This window comes from Podarcis pityusensis (genome assembly GCF_964106645.2).
Source record: "Podarcis pityusensis genome assembly, chromosome: 11".
NCBI classification, from domain to species: domain Eukaryota; kingdom Metazoa; phylum Chordata; class Lepidosauria; order Squamata; family Lacertidae; genus Podarcis; species Podarcis pityusensis.
This window is the reverse complement of record NC_138036.1, coordinates 57,924,771-57,951,179: the sequence shown is the minus strand read 5'-3', so window position 1 is coordinate 57,951,179 and position 26,409 is coordinate 57,924,771. Positions and strand designations below refer to the sequence as shown.

General features: G+C 42.3%; 1 long non-coding RNA gene across 2 annotated transcripts; it reads left to right on the top strand.

The window, feature by feature from the left end:
- Positions 1 to 1,593: 1,593 nt before the first annotated feature.
- LOC308458534 lies at positions 1,594 to 25,351 on the top strand. 2 transcript variants are annotated; one of them, XR_013977529.1, is made up of 3 exons: positions 1,594 to 1,763; positions 9,086 to 9,172; positions 25,145 to 25,351. It is a non-coding gene; the product is annotated as an uncharacterized lncRNA (long non-coding RNA). The 2 variants fall into 2 exon arrangements; XR_013977530.1 differs by lacking the exon at positions 25,145 to 25,351 and adding an exon at positions 14,771 to 14,800.
- Positions 25,352 to 26,409: the final 1,058 nt, after the last annotated feature.

Here is a 26,409-nt window from a genome sequence, read left to right as displayed (position 1 = left end):
GGCCCTTTAATGAAACCCACATCAGTTGCATTTGAAACATGAAATGTAAAAGAAGCATCCAAATTAATTATGCAGCTCTCGGCTCTGTACCAGACAGTGAGCTGCAATCATTCTTTGACTTCTAGAAAGGACAGGGACATATAATACCTTTTAAAATGCTTTCCAAAGAAAAAAAGAGAGAGAAGTCCTGTTACAAAACATTACTGTACCTCAGCAGATGGTTTGAAGAGATGCCTTTTTTATTTAAAAATGGGGGGGGGGAGGGAGACTGTTTCCTTTCATATGCTGACTTGAGTGATTTTAGTTCTTATTACTGTCATCTGTTAGCGGCAGGGGGAAAAATTGAAAGCATGTGATTTTCCATACGGCAGGAACATCAGCACGAAGCCAATCTCAGAGGCTCACAAGTTTAATTTACTGTGTAAAAATATGCAGTAGAATGAAGCCCGCTGACTCTTAGGCTCCTCATTTCAAATAACTTCATTTCTGTGCTGAAATCCTCTATGGCTCTTAGTCATATTGTGCCTCAAATAAATAAAGCCACGAATTGAAGGGTTGATCAAAGGTGGGCTGATTGAAAGGCCTGCCTGGAAAGTCAGATGTAGCGCCGGTGCTCCGCTAGATCCACTTGAAGGTTCAAAAGGCTCTTCCTTCCTCGCAGGGTGGCAGTAATATTTTGCTTCTGTCCTGGGGCAGGGACATTTATCTCAGTGGGTGGGAACTAGCAAATTGTCTTCATCCGCCGCTTGAAAGGTGTGCTGAAGCTTGATGAAGAACCAATGCCCTTTTGCCCCAAAGATTTTGTTCCAGCTGTCTCGGGCTTATTTAGGACCCTAGTACGCCCTCACCCACTTGGCAGAGCCAGCTAACCACATTCTTTTGATCTGCACAATTGGCACCTACAGATCTAAAGCAGTGTGGATTCCAATTCCGAAACGACGAAACAAAACCAGATACTTGCAAATCTATGGGTAGAGCTGTCGAAGGTGCAAGTGCTGAATTTGATTTGGTTTAATATTAACAATAACAACAAACATCACCAGTCCAGCCATGAGGCTGGTGAGACTGCTGTTTTAGGTGGCAGAAGCTCCTCAGGCAGCACCCCCATTGTCCCACCTGCCACGACACCTCCACCAACTAATGCTATTGGTGCTGATTTTGGGCACCCCAAATTGGTGTGATCTTGCCCCAAACAGGCACTGATGGGAGTGCTGCTTCTCCACCAGTGGCAGATGGGACAGGGCATGTGGTGGCGGCAGAGCAGGTGGCAGCAGGAGCCAGAGAGGGGGTAGAAGGAGTGGCAGCCACAGTAGGGCAAGGCTGACAGGAAAACATTAAAAACAACATTCCCACCAATGTAATAATATTTTTTTAAAAACCCACAATAACGTTTAAGTACCTAAAAAGTACCTTAAAAAATGGCTACAGAACCTACTTATCCAACAGATCACTGAGTTCTGCAGGAGAGGGCATCCGGCAGATACCATCATCATCAGATCACATTTGTCTCCACTGACCGAACTCCAAAACTTATGTAAGCCATGCTTTCCAGACTGCCTGAGGTTCATAGTTTTGTCTCATGGAAGTCTTGGAATGCACAGGATACATTATTTTTGCAGTTCAGTCAGCAGATCCCTTCAAAAACCATGATCAAATTTGTGTACACAGATGTACTCTCTGATTTTTTAATTGTTGTCATTCCATTTTAAAATCATCAAGACCCACAAGGATTTATGAATGGGATCAATGTTTCCATGTTGCTGGTAAGTCCCAATTATTTGATTTTGTGCAGCCTATCAACATAAACTTTACCTTGATGCTTATTCTGCAGGAGCCCATGCAAAATCAGGCAACTTGAGAATGAAACATTTTAATTTGACTGAATTTGACTTTTGCACAGGCACCATGGAAAAACAAAGTGTGATTGTGTGCATCTGAACCACAGGCTCTTACATCCAGCAAAGCTGAATGTTGGAAGATTCAGGGCAGAGAAAAGAAACTACTTCTTTACGCAGTGCATAGTTAAACTATGGAACTCACTCACACGAGAAAGCAGTGGTGGCCACAATCCTGGATGGCTTTAAAAAAGGATTAGACAAATGCTGTGCAGGGAGGAGAAGGCTAACAGTGGCTATCAGCCATGAAAGCTAAGGTCTGCCTCCCACCACAATAAGCAGAAATGTTTCTGAATACCAGTTTCTGGAAGCTGCAGGAGAGGAAAGCGCTTTTGCCCTCCAGTCCTTCTTACAGGCTTCCCACAGGCCCCTGTGAGAACAAGATGCTGGACTAAATTAAGGTTACCAGATTTTTTTCAAAGAATCATGGGACACTTTTTTTTTGTTTTTGAAAAGAGAGAAGAAAAGTTCTTTTTTTAAAAAAAAGTTGTTTTTTTAAAAAATTAAGAAGTAATATCTTCTCTTTTGTGGTCTCCTCTGTTGCATGGCCTTCCTCTGGGCCCCAACCTGCTCTCCTGGAGATCTAGCTGCCATGGAGTAGGCTCGGATCAGGCCTGGGCTCAGCCATGTGTCCTTGCCCTCCCAGTGCTCTTCTGCCTCTCATCTTCAGTGGCACAGCAAGGTCGGGGAGCCCCTCTTTTTTCTCCTTCCTCTTTCTCTCTCTTCCTCCTCATCTCCTCCTTCTCCCTGCGTCAGCCCCAGAGTGCCACTGGGCAGTCAGCTGGGTGGCCGGATGTTCTTGCTCCCGGCTCGATTTGGGTCACAGGGTGGGGGACAGCAGTTCCCCCAGTTGACGTGGCAGGTGTCCCCAGCTCCCCCTCAGCAGAGGCGGTGGCAGCAGCAGTCTCAGTAGCCCGGAGCCAGCCTGGTAGTGCAGTTGGCTCTGGCTGGCTTCAGAAGCCGCTCGCTGCTGTGGCATCCACCATTTTGCCTCACCAGTCCCCATATGATGTGTCTTGTGCCATTGAACCAATCACACAACATTCATTCCCTACTAATAAAGCTACAGCACTTAAAATATACATCCAGGGACATTAAATGAAATCCGGGGACATTCCGGGGATGGATTTTGTCCGGGGACAGATTTGTAAATCTGGGGACTGTCCCCGGGAAATGGGGACATCTGGTAATCATAGACAAAATGGGTCATGGACCTGATCCAGCACAGTCATCTTATGTTCTATTTTGTCATACCCTGATTGTGGACTTCCTGTATGTATCTTGTTTGCTACTGTGGGAAAGATGCTGGTCTGATCCAGCACAGCAATTACAAAGCAGAGCTAAAGGGAAGAGCGTATTTTCATTTACACTGCAATAGGCTAGCTGTGTGTTGGAACTAACATGAGCCAGCAAAGGTAGAAGAACTCTAGAGCTGCCAACTGGACACTGGCAAAATAAGGAACACGCTGTTAGAGAATGCAAAAGGGTCTTGCAATTAAATCAGATCTTTTGAAGGCACTTGCCTTTTATTACTCAAGCACTTAAGCTTTCCTTTCAGGGATTAATTTTTTCCCCTGGTTTTAGTAGAGCCAAATTAATTATTTTACTGCTTATCTTCAATCTACACCTCAAGGTCAGTGAATGTCTGTCAGCATTCAGCTGGGTAAATGATCCTTTATTCATAAGACTGCAACCCTGCTGAAGCCTTTTCTTAGGATGTCTAGTCTATTAATCCGGTTGCTAATTGACTCTTTAATGATGCAGTGAGAAAGCAAAGAAAATCTGAAGTTCTGAAAGGACACTGAGAAAAGCACGGCGGCTAAGCCAGCATCACTACACAGTGATGAAATAGATTTCTATAAAAAGAAAATCAAGAGGCTCAAAGCGGATGGAAAGCTCCTGAGCAAGTGTGCATTCTTCTCAGCTCTCAGAGCCAGTTTCCACATCTGATTTTTGAAGACTCAGGGAAATTTTCTGTGTTTACAGGGTTAAAAGCGATGTGATCAAATGGTAACACCTTTTGTCACCTCTTATGGAACTAGACAAGAGAATTAGAGCTGCAATTACTCAGTTACTCAATGCATGGACCAGGGTATGCAAAGTCAGAACAGCATCGGTCTGCAAAATGTACCATGTAGCCCAACCTCAACCCAGCTCTTAAAACTATAATAGCAAAATGACCTTTTCCCCCTTCAATTAGGTATTTGAAACATACAACATGCAGACATGAACATAGCTTATAGGGGGTGTAATACAGTTGATACTGATGAACCCTCAAGAATACAAGCAACAATGTGAGCCATAGTTTTAATTGCAGAGATGTATAACCAATATAGCTTTCTGGATCAGGCTAATGGTCCAATCTACTCCTCCATCCTCTTCTCACAGTTGCCAACCAGATGCCAATGGAAGACCCTCAGACAGGATTCAAGGTCAAGAATAGTTCCCCCTGCAGTGGGCTCGAGCAACTGGTTTTCAGAAGCATTACTGGTTCCAGCTGGGGAGGCAGAGCATAGTCATCATGGCTGGTGGACGTTGATCGCCTTTTATTCCCTAACCTTGCCCAAGCATCTTTGAAAGCCTTTTAAGTTGGTGACCATCCCTGGATCCTGTGGGAGCTAGTTCATAGTTTAACTATGTGCTGTGTGAAGAAGTTCTTTCTTTAATTTCTTCCAACATTAGATGCCCATGAGTTCTCTATTCACTTTTTTCATGCCACACATAATTTTATAAGCTTCTCTCGTGCTGCCTCTTACTTGCCTTTTCACTAAACTAAAAAGTCTCAAAAGCTGTGACCTTTCTTCATATGCAAGTCACTTCATCTCCTCTATCATTTTGGTGGCCCTTTTCTGAACCTTTCCCAGCTCTTCAAAATCCTTTTTGAGGTGAGGCAGTATCACTAGGTTATGCCTAAGTTATTCCGTACGTTAAGAGTAGTGCCTTTGGCTTCTTGAACTACACGATTTGTTCAGTTAAAGGGTTGCGCTGACATGCTTCTGTTTGAAAACACAATTAATTCAGAGCAACAAGTTGGATATTCCAGTTGCTTTTGACTACTTTTATAGAAGTGCAATCTAAATTATTCCTCCACTTCTGGAAATTTACATTGATTAGAATGCCCATTTGATTTAAAAAGATTCCCCTCTTCTACTTTCTCACTTGCATGAATGACATTCACAAGTGACACATTCCAGCCTAAAAGGAAGTTTTGACAGTCAGTTGGGAGGGGAGGGGCCCTTTTAATGTGACTTAAAACCTGGGAGTGCTAACATGCCATGTTATGTGACAAAGGCATTCTTTGTACAGTTGGCCATTCATTTGCTAGAGCTATGACACACTATGAGGATTGTGTTATAAATGATGCTGAAGAATCTATGGAAGGATTAAACAGCGTTCCTTCCATACCACCCACAGTTTCCACCACTCATTGTTGCACAGAAGAAAGGGAAAGGAAACCAACAGAAACCAATTATATGTCTGGGACAGATCAAACTGGTCCTTCCTTTGAATCCAGCTTGCTAGCTTCTACTGCCTGCTATTTGTTCCTGCGTCCGCTTCTGTAGTGCCATTCTATTAAAACCCAGACCGCTGCCACCACCCCACCCCATAAGTGACTACTATTACTTCCATTTTAAAAGCCAGAACCCACACAGTTCCTTCCCCCCTCTTACAGGATGCTAGTAATGGTAAGGCACTGACACAGTTAAACCACCCACAAACACTCCACAAATATTTGTTTATTGGAAAGTAAAATGTGGAGAGGGCTCCAGGACTGAAATGTGTCTCATTAACAAGAGGCTTGAAAGTGCTGTGGTTGAACTCTGGCAAAGGCTCCTAGTAGTACAATACTGAAGTGTTTGGGAAGTCATCAACCAGTCCTTTTAAGATCAAAAACACATGATATAACCACAAGCTGCACTTTATGAAATCTGAAACTGTAGCATGAAGAGTGGCCTAATTTAATCCATGTGGTCCTCTGCGTTTGAAGTTAATAGACCTATTCTTGCTGTGTGGGAATGCAATATGGCCTTTAATGAAATGATAGCCATGCCTTGCCAAATCATTTATCCTTGGGGACTAATTCTATTTGTACTTACGCTAGAGATAATTCATGGATTCCATAAGGTCTTCTTGTCTCTCTCACACACATTATGAAGAGATAATGAATTTCAGTCTTCAAAAATGTTCCTACCTTCAGGGGTAATGGTAAGAGCAGAATCTGATTGGGCCCACATGTGTACCACAGTTCTTAGCAGTGAGGGGCAAAACAAAGTCACAGGCCAGGAGAGAACTTTGAATTTCAGCCACACCACCAGCTTTTTGTTCCTCTACTACTATTCAAGTAAGCAGCCTCATAAAAGTGTTTATAAATTCTGTTTAATTGGCTGGCTTTATGTTGTTTTCTCATCCCCCCACCACCCCCACCCCCGCAATCCCAGTATCTTTCCCCCTTGAGAATCTCATGGCTCAGGAACACAGCAGATAATTAGATTACCAGCTCAGGTATTTGAGCTTTACAGCAGACCTCACAAACCATATACTGTGGCTTTTTAAGAGACCTAATTCAAACAGTAAAAAGCCTCTGCACAGTCTGTTTCTTTTACCCATCCATAACCAGACTTTTCTTTAGATAAGCCAGACCTGCATAACATGCGACCCTTTGTGCTGAAACACAGTCCTGTATGGCGGCTTCTGCCTCCATTGCGTCAGAAGTGGTTTAGTCATGCTGGCCCCATGACCCGGAAAGCTGTCTGTGGACAAATGCTGGCTCCCTCGGCCTTGAAGTGTGATGAGCGCCGCAACCCCATAGTCGCCTTTGACTGGACTTAACCGTCTAGGGGTCCTTTACCTTAACTTATGACAGCTCCTTTTTGCTTATTTTCCAAACTATCACCCACGATAATTTGGAATTTCTCAAGAGAAATAGCAGAGAACGATTAATTGTATAAAATAGAGCAGAAAGGGGCATCCTGTTAATACTAATCAGCAAAACCAAAATTCCCTCCCCCCCAAAATTGCTTCTGGTCTGGCAGTGTCTTCCTGGTCACATTGCTTCAGCACTTTCAAGATATTTACGTCTCTTTTCAAGCCTTTATTCATGCCCTCTAGACATCATATGGGTACATGTGATTAAAGATGGAATAAAATTTCATACTCCAACAGATGTTCAAAGAAACATAATCAGTGTGATCACTCAAGAAAGATGCAGCTAAGAGACTGACACCTTTCTCCAGCAAATGCACATCAGGTGCAGAGTTACAGGTGGTGTAAATCCATATGGAAAGCATCTGGGGCCTGATTCAAATAAGTTGTGCTAGCAGAAACCAGTGCAACAAGTCCTGCTAGTGTAATAGGACTTCCCCTCCTCTTCTCCCACTGTGTAAATCTGGTTGGGAGAGCCACTGGAACAGGGTAAGAAGAATTGCTTACACTAATGGAATGAAGGCTTTTGTACAACGTTGATTTCCACCTACAGTGTGATCATCCACATTCACTCTTTTGAATTCCTAATCATGCCTAGAGTGTTCTTTAGATGCCTATATCTGGATCATATGCAAGGCAATCACTCTAAGATATATGGAAGTGAGTTCCTCAAGAAGCAATGGAACTCACTTCTGATTGAATATACGTAGGAACTGATTGTTAATCTCTTATAAAAGGCTTCTCAGACCAGTGACTTTTACTCAGAGTATATCCATTGCAATTAATGGACTTGAGTTAATGATGCCCATTAATTTCAATTGGTCTACTCTGAGTAAAAGTTCACTGACTACAACTCCAGGTGTGTTTTGGTTTTGTGGCCCACGTTGCCTTAAAAAGACAAATTTTACTTGCAGCCAAGAGAATTGTTTGCAGAGTTGTTTTGTTGTATCATGCAGATAGTATCCTAAGATGGCACTGCATTAAAAAAATGAAAGCAAACCCTGATAATATACTGTACAATGCGGTCAGTGTGGTGACATACATACCCAGATGCCCAACACTCACAACTTCAATTTCACACTGATTCAGATTGCAGTGTAACATAAGAAAATAAGAGGAACCAGCATTCATCAGACCAAAGCCCCACCTAGTCCATTTCCAACAGGCGCCAATCAGATGCACATGAGAAGCTCAGAAGCAGGAGATGAGGGCAATATAGATCCCCCCCAAGTTGTTGCCCAGTGACTCCACTACAATTCTATTCAATATTTTCATATGGCTCAAGTGGAAAATTCATACAAAGGAAATCAAAATGCAATAATAATTAGGAAATGTCCAGCAAATAGCAATCTTGAGTCCTTGCTATGTAAGTATTCTTGTATGTTTTCTTCACTTTTTCAGAGAGAACAAGTTAAGACTGAGGTTAATTAACACTTCCTCACGTACACCTTCTAGCCTTCTCTACTGAAAACTTCCTGTCATGTTTCCACTAGTTCCTAGGCCATTAATTGGCTGGGGATTCCCTCCCCCCATTTTTTCCCTTTAGTTAAGTAAAAATCAACATCCTTTCATACTGACTGTCAACATATAACAGCCTTTGGCCTGCAGTGAATTCAGCCTGAGGAACACAAATGCAAATATTTCTGGTAGGGTTGTTACCTAAAGTCCACTCTCAGCTAATATAATAAATAAAACCAGGATTTTCTACATCCTTGTTCCCTTCCTAAAGCCACATTTCTTTGCAATCTTGTAAATATTAGAACATATGAAATCACTAGATTCAACCTTCGCTGCAGGAAATCTACCCTTCATTAGATATTATGGCCTTTGCATAATGACTTGCCCCCATCACAGCCAAGAGAGCATTGTGGGACCCAGAACACAGTGTTTTCATGCCAGTGCATGAACTCTTCCAGGAACAAACTGATGCTAGCATGAAAGCTGTCTATACTGGCACCCGAGTGTGATGTCTGGCACAAGATAAAATTGTTCTAATTTTGACATAGTTGTGCACAAGCCAGTCTTGTTGGCTTCAAGTAAAACCTCTCTGAAAGTAATTGTGCATAAGATTGCTGTAGTTACCCTGTACCCTGAAAAAAAAATTGGGGACAAACTATGTACTTCCACATACACACTCCTTCTGTGTGTGTGTGTGTGTGTGTATGTGAACACATATGGTTCGTTTTTAAACATAATTCAAACCTTTTATTTGATACACTGCATGCATACAACTGAATTTGTGTTTTGGATCATTATTCATTATACAGGACGTCCTCAACTTTTGTGGTTGTTACGTTCTCGGGATCATGCTTAAAGCCAAAATTGCATATAGACAAAACACATTAGGTGCAATGGTGAGTAGGATTGCAAAAATATTTTTTCCCAGATGCCCATCCCCTTTCTGCCCCCTTTCATTTTATTTTTTGCTGAGTGCGCACAAGTTAAATGCACATGAATTGTGGGCTTATTGCACAGCTTTATGGCGTGACCACATTTTGGGACAATTTGTACTGTTCTGGTCACCACACTTCAAAAAAGAGGCTATTATAGAGCTGAAATGGTGTAGAAAAGGGCAAACAAATTTGCCAAAGAGCTAGACCAACTCTGAGGAAAAGTTACATTGTTTTGGGCTTTATAGTTTAGAAAAATGGTAAAGGGGGACATGACAGGAGTGAATACAATTAAGTTTAGTAATGGGGATGGGGAAGTTTTTCCTCCCTTTCTCTCATAATCCTAGAATCTGGGGTCATCCAATGAAATGGAATGGTGGGAGATTTAGGACAGGTGAGAAGAACCTCTCTGTGCAGTGCATAGCTAAATTATGGAATTCTCCACCACAAGGAGAAGTGATGGTCCCCACTTCGGATGGTTTAAGAATGAGAATTCATGGAAGATAAACTACTAGTCATAAAGGATCTAGCTGTGAACGTGAGCAGAATAGTTGTTGTTGCTTGCATGTCCCACTTGTGGCAGGCTTCCCATAGGGATCCTCGTTTGGCCACTGTGAAATCGCAATGTTGGACTAGATAGGCCCTTGATCTCAACCAGCAGGGCTTTTCTTTTGTCCTTATGCCCACACTTTCCCATTAGGAGCTGTGCAAGTACTGTAAAGCCAATCTAGCAGCGTCTGCTAGTTCAGGCATGTCCAAAGTCCATTTGGGGGGCCTAATTCAGCCTGCCAGTTGGTTTAATCCGGCCCCTACAGGGTAAAATCCTTAAAAAAGGTCAACAACTTTGGTCGGCCGTTACGTATGTTCACTTCATCAAATCTGGTCCTCTTTGAAAAAAGTTTGGGCACCCCTGTGCTACTTAGTTAATTAGCAGTGTCATTTTTTACCCCGCATTTCCTCCAAGAACTGCAAGGTTCTCAATCTCTTCATTTTAACATCACAGCCATCTTCAGAAGTAGGCTAGGATGAGAGACAATGATTTGCCCAAAGTTACTCAGTGAGCTGGGTACACACACTGGCTTCCACAATTTTATTTCTGAGCCAATTTTATACTGGGTGGGGATGCCCTGAATAACGAATACAATAAAGCTAGATAAAATTCCCTAGGCGGCAAATCTATACAGTCCTACACCCCATGGAAGTCAGTGGGACTTTCTTCTGAGTGGACAACTATAGATCACACTATTATTCCCTCAAGCAATGTGTCTTCAAACAGCCTAGCTGTATGTATAAATTGCTTTGAAGAGGGGCTTGTAACTGAGGTGGCAAAAGGTGCTTAAGAGTAGCACTGAGTGCCCAGCATCCTAGTACTTGAGAACAATTCAACATTGAAAATAGCTCTTGTGTCCCTCTAAGTCCCTTAATATGTCTGCAATACATAATCAGCCGTACAAGTTAAAACTGAAGGATATTTGGAGTTGTTAAATGGAAACAAGGTAATGACAACATGACTTTAAAAAAAGAAGAAGTATTGGTCATTTTATAGAGCAACTGTAGACCTCTTCAGTTAAGAGGAGGTTTTTTTATAGTAATATGGGAAAGAGAATACAGATGTTTAAGAGAAAAAAATTTAGAATCAAAGGAAGTAAACTGTAATGAGGCATTCTGCATTTCACTTAAACATCTGTAAAATTACCTAAAGGAATGGATTGAGCTGAAAAAGAAACTTTAACTGATGTTAAATCTAGGAAACCAGTGGCCCTCCAGATATTGTTGAATTACAACTCCCTTAACCCCTCACTCTTTGGCCTGCTGGCTGGGACTGATGGATCCCTCAACATCTCAAGGGCGTCAAATTGGTGATTCTTCCTCTACACCATGAGACAATTGTTATCAACCCATAAAGCACTATTTAGCTGGTGGCCATGTTGTTCTTAGCAGGAATGAGAGCCATTATTGCCTCTGGGCAACATCCAGGGACGCATGAGCCCACGAGCCCCCTTACCCTTCTCTCCTCTGCAGCCCCTGTACGACCCACCCAAATTTGCTCCAGAAGGGCTGTAGAGTGGTGGGGGAATCCCTTCCACCAAAGTGCCTATTCCAGTGCTGGATTTTACCCTCTGTTATGAGAATGTGGAAGTGGAACCTAAATGCCAAATCATAAACATACAGGAGATGTCAAAGCAGGCCCTGATCCAACACATGTGAGGCGCCCTTTATTTCCTGCTGGCTTCTTATAATAAGAGAGCCGTGTTGGCAGTGGCAGCTTCAAAAGTTCAAGCCAATTTTAAACCTTTTCAGTTGTATGATGAATCATTTTGATTTTATTGTTATTGTATATATATTACTTCGCTGCTGCTGCTGTTGTTGTTTATACCCCACTTTCCCCCCTGACAGTAACTCAAGGCAGCTTACAGATAAAAATATAGAAAAATTCCAATAATTAAGAAAACAATTTAATATTGATTAAATTAAAAGTACACATGCATCTATTAAAAGCATATAGATAATTACAATAAAAGCAGCACAGTACCCCAAAGCAAAAAAAAAACCTATTACCACTCCTTTAATTATTTGTTCTCCATTGTGACCCATGGTTGAAACAGTAAAGATTAATTGACAGACTGACTTTGCTCACTTACACAAGAGTAAGCTTGATCGAGCTCAGCTGGAGCTATTTCAAGGTAAACATTAGATAACCAATGACAAAGCATGATTACACTTTAGGCTTCCACAGTCCTATGAACCTGATGCTACTGTGCTATTATCACACATGCATATCACAAATCAATCCTGCAAATGATTTCCCATCATACATAGAAACGGCATTCTAATTGAAAAAGAAGGTATGATTTTGTGCTCTTTTCAGATGAAATTTCGCTGATATTCCTGCATTGCAGGGGCTTGGACTAGATGACCCTCGGGGTGCCTTGCAACTCCACAAATCTATGATTCTACAAGAATGAATTTCAAAGCTTTACTGTAAAACAGTCTAAAAATAGTTACAAATAAACATTACAGAATGTTTGTTTGGCTCCCTTCTTGACACTTAACACTGAATCACAAAATACAAAGTAAGACTGCTCTCAGACAGCAAGAGGGTTCCCATATTTCAAAAAGTAAAAACCAGGACACCCCAAAGTTGTTGAGCTTTTCTTTTTCTTACAAAAAATGCCCAGATTTCCTATGGAAACATATGGAGCTTCAAGGACTGTCAACGATTCTGAGTTCCTGCTTGGGTTTCTGGGATGAGTCATCAATTAGTCTAAACCCTCAAATGGAAGCATCCAACATTTCTTTGCCATGATTGCTAAAGACAAACCTCTCTTGCCTAATGCAAACATATCTGCATAGCATGTTAAATACAATGCAATCTAACCAAATCATTTTATGGATATTAAACATATATCTTTATCACATTATAGAACATTATTTCAAACTGACTCCTTGTGGGTTAAGACACTTCAGTCTTAAGTGTCAAGAGGTGAACCAAACAAACATATGACTAGAATTATGTATCAGAGGCAATCTAGAGCTTTATTTGATGGTGGAGACGTGTGTGTGTGTGTGTGTGTGTGTGTGTGTGTGTGCGTGCATATTAAAATAAAATGTAAATAAAACTGGAAGCTAATTTTCTAAGTATTCCAATCATTTTCTGTTCACCCACACAAATAAAAGCTTAACTACGGAGACCCCAAGATTATAATAACCGCATGCCACAGGAGCTGCTTTTAAAATAAGTACGTAGAGCAGAACTGCAGGCCCCACCTCCAGATTTCACTCTGGAATCAGAAAAAAGCACAATAAGGCAAACTCAGCCTGCAGCAAAAGATACCATTCTAGTAGCAACAACAAAACCCAATAAGCACTATAACTGTGCCAACACTTGTTTATGGAATAGTGCTTTCTCTTAGCATGCATTGGAATAGGGTACAGACATTTTAAATGTAGTTATCAAAGGCGGCTTTGGCTGCTAACAGACATGGGCCTCATGTTGATTAATGGAACACACTCAATTAACACTGTGCCCATAAAAGCAGTTTCACATGGCCGTTCACAAAGTGTTCAAAGTGTTCGTTTTTGTTTTGTTTTTTTACTTCAGCTAGAGCGCTCCAGTGTGACCGATTTGAGGATTACCATTTAAAGTAGGACCGGCCCTATCATGGGCCATGCTGAACCACACCACTTAGGTGGGGACTGGGGAGGTGCACCAGATTGTGTAGGGACACAGGTGGCGCTGTGGTCTAAAGCACTGAGCCTCTTGGGCTTGCCAATCAGAAGGTCAGCTGTTCAAATCCCCGTGATGGGGTGAGCTCCTGTCGCTCTGTCCCAGCTCCTGCCAACCTAACAGTTCGAAACCACGCTAGTGCAAGTAGATAAATAGGTACCACAGTGATGGGAAGGTACCACATTTTTCGCTCCATAAGACACACCTTTTTCCTCCTAAAAAGTAAGGGGAAATGTCTGTGCGTCTTATGGAGTGAATGCATGGTCCCTGGAGCCGAATTGCCCATGGGCAAAAGGCAGATTGTGCTCTGTTTTTTTGAAAGAGGGAAGGCGGTGTTGAAACAAAGCCACTGAGCAGCTTATCAGCAAGCGATCAGGAGGGGAGATAAGGGACTCTAGCGATAAAGGAGGCTGCCTGGGAACGGGGAGGTAAAAGCACATGGATCCTCAGGATTTTTGCATTGGGTCAACCCAGATTCTCCATCAGATCACATAGCATGTCCATGGCTACAGCCTGCACCAAAAAAAGCACACATCCACTGTTTTGTGGGGCACAAAAAAATGGCACAAAAACATGATTACAAAGCACGGATCCACATGGATCCTCAGGATTTTTGCACTGGGTTACCCCAAATACACCATCAGATCGCATAGCATATCCATGGCTACAGCCTGCACCAAAAAATCATGCATCCACTGTTTCGTGGGGCTGCAGTGGCATAAAAACGTGGTTACAAGCACGGATCCACATGGATCCACAGGATTTTTGCATTGGGCTACCCCAAACTTGCCACCAAAGGTCCATATAGTAAAAGCTATGGTTTTCCCAGTAGTGATGTATGGAAGTGAGAGCTGGACCATAAAGAAGGCTGATCGCCAAAGAATTGATGCTATTGAATTATGGTGCTGGAGGAGACTCTTGAGAATCCCATGGACTGCAAGAAGATCAAACCTATCCATTCTTAAGGAAATCAGCCCTGAGTGCTCACTGGAAGGACAGATCGTGAAGCTGAGGCTCCAATACTTTGGCCACCTCATGGAGGGCACAAGAAGAAGGGGACGACAGAGGATGAGATGGTTGGATGGTGTTCTCGAAGCTACCAGCATGAGTTTGACCAAACTGCGGGAGGCAGTGGAGGACAGAAGTGCCTGGCGTGCTCTGGTCCATGGGGTCACGAAGAGTCGGACACGACTAAACGACTAAACAACAACAACCCCAAACTCACCGTCAAATCACATATCATGTCTGTGGCCACAGCATGAACCACAAAAATCATACATCCACTGTTTCGTTCAGAATATTTTTTTTTCTTGTTTTCCTCCTCTATAAACTAGGTGTGTCTTATGGTCAGGTGCGTCTTATGGAGCGAAAAATACGGTAAACGGCGTTTCCATGCGCTCCGGCTTCTGTCATGGTGTCCCGTTGTGCCAGATGTGGTTTAGTCCTGCTGGCCCCATGACCCGGAAAGCTGTCTGTGGACAAACGCCGGCTTCCTCGGCCTGAAAGCGAGATGAGTGCTGCAACCCCACAGTCGCCTTTGACTGGACTTAACCGTCTAGGGGTCCTTTACCTTTACCTTTTACCAGATTGTGTGCCACCTTTACATATGCTGCCCGCAGGGCTGGCAGACCACTGTTGCCCACCGAACGCTTCTCATGGCTCCCATTTGCCTGAGTGTGGCAGCAGTGTGGGCACGCCCAGCTTCCCTCTGAAGAGGGGCCCTTTCTCATTGCGAGCGATGTTGTCCAGAAAGTGCATGTGATGTGGTCAATTGACTTTAAAATAAAATACAGTTCAAAATTCCCTTGAAGTCTGAGGGAAAGTTGCGCTGTGCAGAGTGGCACAGGCAATCTCTAGGCGACCTCACTCACCACGGTGCCAGTGTGAAGCTGAGAGTGCCCACAACATTGTTGCTTGGCCAATGACCAGCTAGCCTGCAGAATAGAGGAATGTGGAGCAGGTGAGAGAGCCTGAGGGTGGAGAAAGCAGCAGCAGCAGGAGGAAGAGGCAGGGTCAGAGGAGAAGAAGAGGAGGAGTTTGGACTGGATATCCCGTCTTTCACTCCCCTTAAGGAGTCTCAAAGCAGCTAACATTCTCCTTTCCCTTCCTCCCCCACGACAAACACTCTGTGAGGTGAGTGGGGCTGAGAGACTTCAAAGAAGTGTGACTGGCCCAAGGTCACCCAGCAGCTGCATGTGGAGGAGTGGAGACGCGAACCCAGTTCACCAGATTACGAGTCCACCGCTCTTAACCACTACACCACGCTGACAAAGGAAGGAGGGAGAAGAGGAAGGAGGGGTTTCTGGACCAATCCAGGCGGCACAATGCTTTGGTCAAGCCATGGTCAAAGTGATTAGAATTACAGCTTAAGACAATGAAATGAGCCACCAGTAACGAACACTTATAAAAGGCCCAACATAATGTAATTTTGGCTGTTTTGCAATGCTATGACAGCAGGGTTTATAGGCCCTGCTTGGCCCAAGTGCCGTGAAGCTTCTGCCCTCTCAGAATTCATCAGTGGCCAGCAATACTAAAATATGTTTTGTTTGTTTTATTTGTAATTTTTTAAAAAATTAAAAAATCAATAAAGGAAGCATTTTATTAAAAAACCCCTATAACCCCAAAATATTATTTCCTTCCTTTTTACACAACAGTTCTACCCCAACCTCAGCTTACTTAAAGAGCATGGTAGCAGGAATCTGCCTTTGATTCTACTTATGGGTGTTCCTGCCGCTTGCTTTTGTGAGAGCTGGAACTTGCAATCTATTTCAATTTGTACAGATTTGCTAAAATGCCTTTAAAGGTTTCCATGAACAAGTAGATTGTCTGGACTTTGTTCTATACGCCTGCTTTAACATTCACTTCTATATATGAGTATTTTCTTTCTTACTTTTCAGTCCAATTTCCGCGACTCAAAACCTTGAAAATGGTAATAGTGGCAATTATGTCATTGAGAATGTGGCTCAGCTCTCAGGTTAAGGTTTCACACCTGGGTGTCATTATTCTCTTCCATATCAATTCATTATTTAAGGACTTATTATTTGAAAGGACTCACCATGCTCTGGCAATTAGAGTCACAGAGATTCAGTCTGCATTAAGTGTATTTATTTTGCTTTCCTAGCTTATCATGCCAGAATCATTAATGCCATTTAGTGTAATGGTCACCGGCCACTTCTGAACTGCCAATACTGTCCACTTTCCATATAAACCACAATTTTAAAAAGCACACAATTAAGTGCATATGTGTTTCTCACAGGTACCAAACACAAAAGGTGCAATACAGCTCAATTGAAACGCATGGGACTTATGCCATTGTCCTCAATGGGATGCAGATTGCATCAGGAAAAGGTTGTGTAGGAACAATGTAATAAAAGAGTTCTAAAGAATATTGCCTTATTAATATGTGGCACATATTTTCGTTTCTTTCTTTCCTTTCTTCCTTATTGAAGTAAACATGGTGCAATCTGAAAATGGATGGGCTTTCATTGTTGTATGAAGCATTGGAAAGAGATCCATGCTGTTTTTAAAAAAGGAATCATGTTCTTTCAGCCTTCATAAAACAGAATAAAGTAATTTAATTAGGATAGCGGTATATCCTCTCAAACCATAGATATCCTAGTAAGGACTGGACAAAATTGACAAGGGTCGTTTCTCTTTTAAAAAAAAAAAAATGATATTTATTGAGAATTTTAAAATTACAAAGAGAAAAGAAGGAAAAAACAAGAGAAAGAGAAAAAGAAAGAAAAAGGTAGATAAAAATAACAATTAAACAATACAAATCAATAAAAGCCAAAGTCAAAAAGAAAAAACAAAACACACAATACATCAAAATCAAAGAGCAAAAATAAACAAAAAAATTAAGAACAAATCCAATATTCCCAAATCCTTAACTTTCATTATCTTATTTCATCGACCTCCTCACACCTCCCTTTTTTGTATTCTAGTTGTTAATTATCTCAGCAAATCCTTTCCATCTTTCACAATATTCTGTCATTTAATTACCTTAATGTATTTTAACCTTATCTTACCATAAAAAACCCTAAAACTTAAAGCTTAAATCTTATTTATACCAAATTCTTTTAACCATAACATATTCTTACATAATTCTTTTTAACGTTTCTGCTAAAGCCAAATAATTTCATTCCTACATTTTTCTAATACTCATTAATTTTACGATACTTTTTCAAATAAATTTTTATAACTTTCTTCCAATCTTCATCCATCGTCTCTTCTTCCTGGTCTCGGGTTTTGTCAGTCCTTTCTATCCCATCCATCTGGTCCATCAACCTGGTGACCTTATATCCGAGGCTCTTAAGTCTTTTCCATGTCCCTTCCGCAGGTCTTCTTCATATTTATACCTGTACTTTACTTTGTCTTCTGCTGATCTTATTCTTAATTTCCTTCCTTTCACTCGGGGAGACTCCAACTCGACAATATCTTTGTCCCTTCTCGACAAGTCAGCCCCTTTTCCATAGTCAATACTGAAATCCATGTGATATTTAAAGGCATGTTTCAAAGTCCCTCCAAAGTTAAGGGCCCCCACAACTCCGAACTCCCCCCGGCCCAAAGCCAGACTCGAAATGTCAAAACATCCCTGCATAAGGGGATCCATCCAGCCCCCCATCTCCAGGCCAAACAGAACTCCATCTCTCCAAATCTGACTTTTTCCAGGTTCATTCGTCAAATCCAACAACTCATGTTCCTGCTGGGCCGCAGCTCTCTCCAAATCTGTTACTTGAGGTTCAGCAACAACCTCCTCCTTTATCTGATCTGTCAAAGCACATTCCTGGGTTAATTCCTGAGTGGGTTCTATATAGGTACCCACTGCCTGTCCAAAATTTCCGATCGCAACAGTCATCAAATCCATCTTCTCATGTAACTGTTCCAATAAAGCACTTGTCTTGCAAAAAGCAAGCACCAAAGCCTCCTCTAAGCACATTCTTGTTCAAGGTCGAAGTCTGGTCCCACAATCTTTAATCTCTACAGCTGCAAAGCTCCCCAGTTCGACTCTAATAACAGTTTCACAAGCTCCCTCTAGGGGAAACAATTTCTATTTGTATCCATCTTTTTTTTTTTTTTTAAGGCAGATCTAGCAACAAAGTTTTCCTTTTTCGGATATTTTGTTCCTTTTAAATGCGAAAGGGAACAATGGAATCAATATGCTTCTCTTCTTTTGACTATCTGTCAAAAACGTTTGTCCATGGTCAATGAACTTCCCCAAAACGTCTGTCCTGACACCCCGCTCCCAGGTTCAAGACGGTGGAAATTTACCTTTCTTTACTCTCTCTTCTGCAGGTTTAGACAGTCTAAAAAAGGTTCCCCCCTCTTCTCCTGCTTCCAAGGGGGGTTCAGTAATTTTAAATGATGAAAATTTAATCCTTTACAAGCGGCTTTCCAGACTCTAGCTTGCCGTGTCTTTGCTTCAATCTATTTACAAAAGCGGAAGGCGGACTTCCTGTTTAGACCTTCCTGCTTCGGTGCCAAATTAAGAAATTCCATAGTCCAATTTTCCGTTCTACTCACGGGCAGTTGTTTAAAATCCAATTGTCCACAGGAAAAAGTCAGCGCTCTCCGGCAACAGCAATGCGGCTTCACTCCGTGAAAAGAGCAGTCGATTTGAAGCACTGCACCTTTCACCCCATGTCGCTCCGGATCCCAGAAACCGGGTTTCCCCGCGAGTAGGGGAGGCACAAAAGGTGCCAGCCGAATCCCACGTCCACAGGCTTCTCCCGCCTGTGGTTTTTAGTGGGTCTCCGCCTCGCCGCGGCGGTCCAGACCCTAATTCTCATGGAGCGGATTCCTCCCGATCAGAGGAAATCCGCCATTGCCAGAGGCGCTAACCCGGAAGTCCCCGACAAGGGTCGTTTCTCAGGCGTTCCAGCCAACTTGAAATTAGCTGTTTCATTTCAGAAATATTTATCTTTGGTGAGGTAAAATGATTTTAGGACCCAAAGAACTGGGGTGGCCACCATTTTGCTTCTCAAAGAAAGTCCTGTTGTACAGTGCCTTTTGAATTTTGAGGAATTGGCTGCTTCCTTTGCCATTGACTGGAGAGACTGCTGCTATTCTGGACAGCAGTTGAATGTCTACAGGAAAAACAAAACACTTTTACAGAGTGGGTGGATCATTCCTGCGCCAGCTCGTTTTATTTGAGAAGCACAGCGCTTAATCACCCTTACAAAAGAAAAGTAGTGACTGATGGAGGCTTGTACAAAATGTAAAGAACCAAAGTTCCATTTTATGCAACCCCATTTTTGATTATTTTAAACAAATATTTAACAATGTTTTGAAAAAAATCCTTCAAATTATATATTCAAAAGTTTAAAAAACATCCCACACAGGTGTGTTTTCTTTGGGGGTGGGGACATTGAGTGCAGTCCTTGCATATCTAATCAAACATAAGCCCCATGAGTACAGTGGCACTTACATCCAAGTAAACCCATTGCAAAATTGGTGGAAAGGTGTCAAGAAATGAAGTCAGGATAAGGGGATTTCACAGAATGATTTATTCTTGAATTACCGAGTCAATTTCTTGATTTATTTATTGGTCATGTCACTAATGCTAATCCTAATTAGAGAAGTTAGTTCACAAATTATTTAGTACTTATGCCAGCAGCACGGAGCAATGACACAGCTTCTGGGAGCCAGAACTACGCCTAGGCTGAGTACACAAAGTTTTGCAGGAATCCTGCCATTGTGTACCTGGTCTGCTGGCTGATGTAACCATTTCATCTCACTTGCTGGGATAATGTTGATGGGAGTGGCAGGCAGATCGTACATGCTGTGACTCTGACCTGCATATGTCAGAGCATTCCAGCTCCTGAGCTGAGCTGGGGCCAAGCAGTGACCATTTCACTTTCTTCATTCTGTTTTCCCAGAAATGATTTCTTGTTCACACAGACATTCACTCCACAAATTACTGGTTTGTACAACAGGTGGGAGAGGGAGAAGTTAGCTGTCAGATGTCATTCAATAGCAGGGAGGAAAATAGAAAAGCAAATTAGTGGTAGAGTACCAGCTTTGCATGCAGGAAAAAATGTCCTTTTTAAAAATTAGCCCGGCACTCTGACAAGAAGAACCACTCCAAGCTTCTGCAGGAGCCTCTGCCATCCTTACTATTCCAGAATACCTCAGGCCATGGCGTATGCTGCTTTTGGGCCTAGAAACATAAAGATGGAGGCTACAGCTGCTTTGCTCAGTACTTCTCTGCTTTGTTGAGTGTCACCCACCCCTTGGCTCTGCTATTGCTGCTCCCTGGCCTATTAAAACTCGGGGGGTTGGGGTTGGGGTTACAGACAGTGAAGATGGGGTGCAGCACTTAGAGATGGGAGGAAAAATTGATTCAGGTAGCATTTAAAGGCAAAACACAGTGCAAACTGAAACACAGCCATCCATAGAAATTTGCACTTCTCTAGGTTTTGCAATGCAGTTCTACAGTCAAATAATGTATACTGTGATGTGTGCATAAAAAAAATGTACTGTATATATAAGTGATAAACTACCAAAATGCCTTATACTGAGGAAACTTGATTTACAAAAATGTGTGTGTTGGTCCAAATTGCATAAATCAATGTGTATATCAGGAGAAATTTGCACTAGAATGCGGGTGGGTTTTCCTAAGGTCTTAAAAAAAATCACAAACTGATGTGGAAATGTGGAAAACTGGCCTTAAGATTAAAAAAATGAGAAACTGAGTAAAACCAAAACAGATAGATACACTCTTCCCTAACAACACTCTCCCTAGTGTTTAGCAAAAAGTATTTTTTAGAGAGGTGTCTTATCATGTGTTGTTGTTGTTGCTGCTGCTGCTGCTAATTGAATTTACACACCACCCTATACTTGGAGGTCTCAGGGCAGTTCACAGAACAAAATCAAAATATAAAACCACAAAATATATAATCAAAATAAAAACAACCCCTCAATAGCTTCCCTCCCAGAAAAAGCCACCAACATTTTAAAAGGGCATAGTATGTTGTTGTTTGAATAATTGTGTACAACTTATAAAAGAAATGGCTAGAAAAATGTCTAAATCTTCACATTTCAAGTGGGAAGCTACGTTTATTCACTAAAGATATTCAAGAATCCCCCCCATGTGTGTTTTTTTGTAATTTGTTTGTTTTGCCCATAATTATTTGAAGTATTTAGATTAAGTTAATTGCACTTGAACATCTAGCTGAATTTTGTGGGATTTCTTTCTGTAAATAAACATGGTTACATTAATTAAATATAAGCAGCTGTCTTTAGTTTTCAAACCAAAAACTGAGTACTACTTTAAAAATTAGGAATACATGATAGCTACAGTTACAGTGCTTCAATTCTGTTTATTATTATAATTCAATCACCCCAATACATTTTTTTTCTGAAGAAAAGATGCGTTCTTGAATTTCTAAGGTGACGATTCCACAGGCTGAATAAGTAAGTTGGAGAAGAATGTATCAAATCATCTCTGCCAGGCAAGGTACTATGCCCTTCTTTCAGTATGGTAGGCAGAGAACCCAAAAATCTTGCAGGTAACACCCGCGTATCTTGACTTCAGGAAGGCATTTGACAAAGTCCCCCCATGATATTCTTGCGAGGAAGCCGGTAAAATGTGCATTGAACAAGGTAACTGTTAGGTGGATTTGTGGTTGGTTGACTGACTGAACCCAAAGAGTACTCATTAATGGTTCCTCGTCATCCTGGGGGAAAAGTGACAAATGGGGTGCTGCAGGGTTCTGTTCTGGCCCCATTGTTGTTCAACGTCTTTATAAATTACTTGGACAAAGGAACTGAGGGGATGCACATCAAATTTGCAGATGACACTAAACTGGGAGGGGTAGCTAATGCTGCAGATGATAGAATTGGGATTCAGGATGACCTTAACAGATTGGAGAACTGGGCACAAACTCACAAAATGAATTTCAATAGGGACAAATGTAAGGCTCTGCACTTAGGCAGGAAGAACCAGATGCACCAATATAAGATGGAGGACATCTGGCTTACTAGTAGTACGTGTGAAAAGGATCTAGGGGTCTTAGCGGACCACAAGCTTAACATGAGTAACGCAGCAGCAAAAATAGCTAATGCAACAGAAGTATAGTGTCAAGATCAAGGGAAGCTATTTCACAGTGGAACGGACTCCCTCGGGAGGTGGGGGACTCTCCTTCATTGGAGGGTTTTAAGCAGAGGTTGATTCACCATCTGTCATGGATACTTTAGTTGAGATTCCTGCATTGCAGGAGGTTGAAGACCTTTCGGGGTCCATTCCAACTCTCCGATTCTATGACAAAAGAGGATTTGGGTCCTGACAACAATGCAGCATGATTGGCTGTGACCCACCCACCTCGTCTAATAAGCAGAACCTAGGACACGGGTGGCGCTGTGGGTTAAACCACTGAGCCTCTTGGGCTTGCTGATCAGAAGGTCGGCGGTTCGAATCCCTGTGACGGGGTGAGCTCCCGTTGCTCGGTCCCTGCTCCTGCCAACCTAGCAGTTCGAAAGCACGTCAAAGTGCAAGTAGATAAATAGGTACCACTCTGGCAGGAAGGTAAATGGTGTTTCCGTGCGCTGCTCTAGTTCTCCAGAAGTGGCTTAGTTATGCTGGCCACATGACCCGGAAGCTGTACGCTGGCTCCCTTGGCCTGTAAAGCGAGGTGAGCGCTGCAACCCCAGAGTCATTCGTGACTGGACCTAACGGTCAGGGGTCCCTTTACCTTTACCTAGGACCTGGTGCAGGGTTCCACTTATTAGATGAGGTGGGTAGCCATAGAAAGACTCACCTCCTTCCATGCCCTAGGAAGAGCAAGGCAAGAAGCTGATGCTGTCTGTATTCTTATGATGGCAGAATGTAAATGCAGTTATTTGTCAAAGGATTTGTGCTATTTTGCAAGCCATTCCACCTGCCGAACTATTGCTAATTGTGACACAGATCACTGAAAGCACCAAATCCTTATTATTTATTGTTGTTTGTCATTTGTTGTCTAGTCTTGATAAGGAAAAGAAATGAAAAAGATGGTATAAATGAAGTTATCTAAAAGTAGCAAATCTTACCTAGCTGAATGGGTTTTGCCGTTCTGAAAGGGATTAAATGTTAGCTGATTTGGGCGCACTCTTCTGAATGATTGTTCAGTGGCAACTGAGATCAAAGTATCTTGAAAACAACGCTGCTTCTTTTAAATCAAGCAGTAAACATGGGAGAGATGGAGAGAAGGCCCACGTGTTTTGACGCAAGGAAAGCACAGACTCCAAGCTATTAATAAAACATTGGACAGCACCTATAAATAATTGACAGTTGTCATCTAGCTGTTTCTTGGTTATTCGTTGGTTAAGAGTTGGTCTTTTATATTGGTGCTATCTAATCTTGTTACATCACTTGCACTTCTCAACTCAAACATTAATATGTTTGCTTCTGACATGTGATACAGCCTGACTTCTCAGAGATATCACACACCGCTGAACTGCTCCAGTCAAGAGCAATGTAATTGTCATTGGCAGACAGAAATATTACAGCCAGACAGAAGAGTGTAAATAATGAAAAGGCGAATCTTCAATACAGCACAAAGAAATCACCATAATTAGAGAGAGATCTTTTCAACCACAGCCACTGTACATCATTCCTGAATTAGAACAGCAATACACTAAATGGAAAGGCCCTGTTCATTACGCCAGCACCTGCACTCTTTTGATTATATATCGCAAAGCTCCAGAGCAGGTGTGTGGGTCACCGAGAAGAAATTTGGTAGATTACATATATGCATTTTAGTATTCTCCTTTTAATGCTAGTTTTAAACACCTGTAGAGGTGGGTGGCACTGCAATTTAGCTGAGAGTATAATACAGTCATATATAGCAAGACTAAGCACACCTAATTGCCATATTTTAATGATGTACAGACAATCTAAGGGCACAATTAACCAGCAGGATGCAGTCATAAAAAGGAAAGCTGAAAAGAGGTGATGAAATATAAATGCTTGGAGATTAAACCTACAATAAATTTGTGATAAAAAATGATTGTGCATCAACTGACAACACAAGCATATATAACACTAACAAGCCTTAATAGCAGGGAAATTAAAATCTCAAATGCTACATTCGCTGGTCTCTCAAAGCATACAACAGCAAAAGGCATACAATCTATCACTGGTAATGGTTTGGAACCATTTATAACTAGCATTTGGGAGAATATACCCAACTTCTAACATCTAACCACTCAGCTGATTGCAAGTTTTCAGCATGACTTGTAAATTGGCAAGGGGCAGAAAGTGACAAACGAAAATACTTGTTAAAAAAGGCAATGGTAAAATATATTTTAAAAAAAAAAAAAAAAAGAGGAGGCGAGGGAGGAGTAAGGAAAAGGTTACTACTAGCAGGGGGTGGTTCATATTCTTGCTCTTTGGTTGCTCAATCCACTAATTATGACTGAGGAAGTCCTGCCATTTTAAATTATTATTTCTAGAGATTTATAGCTTTCCTTTCAAACTTGCCTCTTGGAAAAAAAAAAAACAAAAAAACCCTCTTTCACATTCTCAGTGAAAGGCAAGTGAGCTCTCTCTTTATGAGGACTAGTTTGAAGAGGCATTTGAGGAGATGCCATAGGAATGAAAAGGGGGGCATTATTAATTTCACCTGTCTTAAATGTTGCTAATCTCTGTCTTGGCTGGAGGGCAGGGTATGGTTGTCTGATAAAAGAATCTTGCCTGAGAAAAATTTGACTCAATGATTATATTCCAGTCAATTCTGCCATGAAGGGTTTGGAGGAGATGGAAAACCCAGACAAGCTTTGAGGAGAGGGTCTGGGAATCAGCAGCCTGGGATGCATTGATCAGTTTGGTAAGTACATATTGCTTGCACTGGTCTCAAGTCTTCCCACTCATCTCTCAAAAGACAATTCTCAGACATCATTGTACTGTAATCTATCTTGTTGTTGAGAATAATCTGTGAGTGGATCAATGGTCAAATCAAGTGGGACTTGAAATGGTGCTTCCAGTACTTTCCTGGTGTTAAAATGCTATGGATGGAGATTGTTGAAAGGGATGTATAGGAAGAACCAATAGGTCACACAGAAAGAGCCAGCAAGACATTGTAGTTTTCCATGGATACAGGTGGGAATGCATGTGTCTAATACATCACCGTCACCAGCAACTAATCAGAGCTGTATTCAGATAATGGATTTCACTTCTCCAAGCTGGAAGTGACGAGGGGACCCTTTTGGCTACAGGTCATTAAAGCCACTTTGAAGGTGCACTTGAACATCCTTCCAGGTTGTCAATAGTGCTGGACGATCCTCGTGCTGTCACTTTTGCATTTGGTAAGGAATCGGGTTTAGAAGAGATAAGTAGTCAGAAGGGGTTCCAGTGCTCCTGAAAAATGGAAGAGCTTCAGAAGAGCTTATTTTCTGGCTTTGCACATCCAAAACAAGTCCTGCAATGGGCAAAGAGAGCTTGCAATGCTGTGGCTGGGCAGATTTTGCTGACATTTGTGCTGTTATCACCTGGAAGATCAAGATCATCTGAGTAATTGATCAAATTGACAGTCGGTGCTTATGCTATAGAGCATGGGTCGGCAAACTAAGGTCCGCGGGCTGGATCAGGCCCAATTGCCTTCGGGATCCAGCCCATGGACAGTCCAGGAATCACCGCGTGGATTGCCAGCATGCACGTTCATTCCCTCTCCCTCACACGGCGGCGGCGCCTTCTCCCTCCCTCCTCCTGGCTTCTCCCCGCCCTGCCTAGAGGAGGAAGGGGCCTGGGCTTTGTTGGTGCCAGCAGCAGCAGCAGCGCTCAAGTGGCCGCCATTTTAAGCAGCCCCTCTCTGGAGCCCTTTCACATGCCGCTCATCGTTCCTCCGCTGCCACCAGCCCCTGCTGCTCGCAAGACACAGGTAAGCAGCCACTGGGGCTTGTGGTGCTCTTGCATCACCCCCCCCCCAAAAAATATAGTCCAGCCCCCCACAAGGTCTGAGTCACAGTGGACCGGCCCCCTGTTGAAAATGTTTGC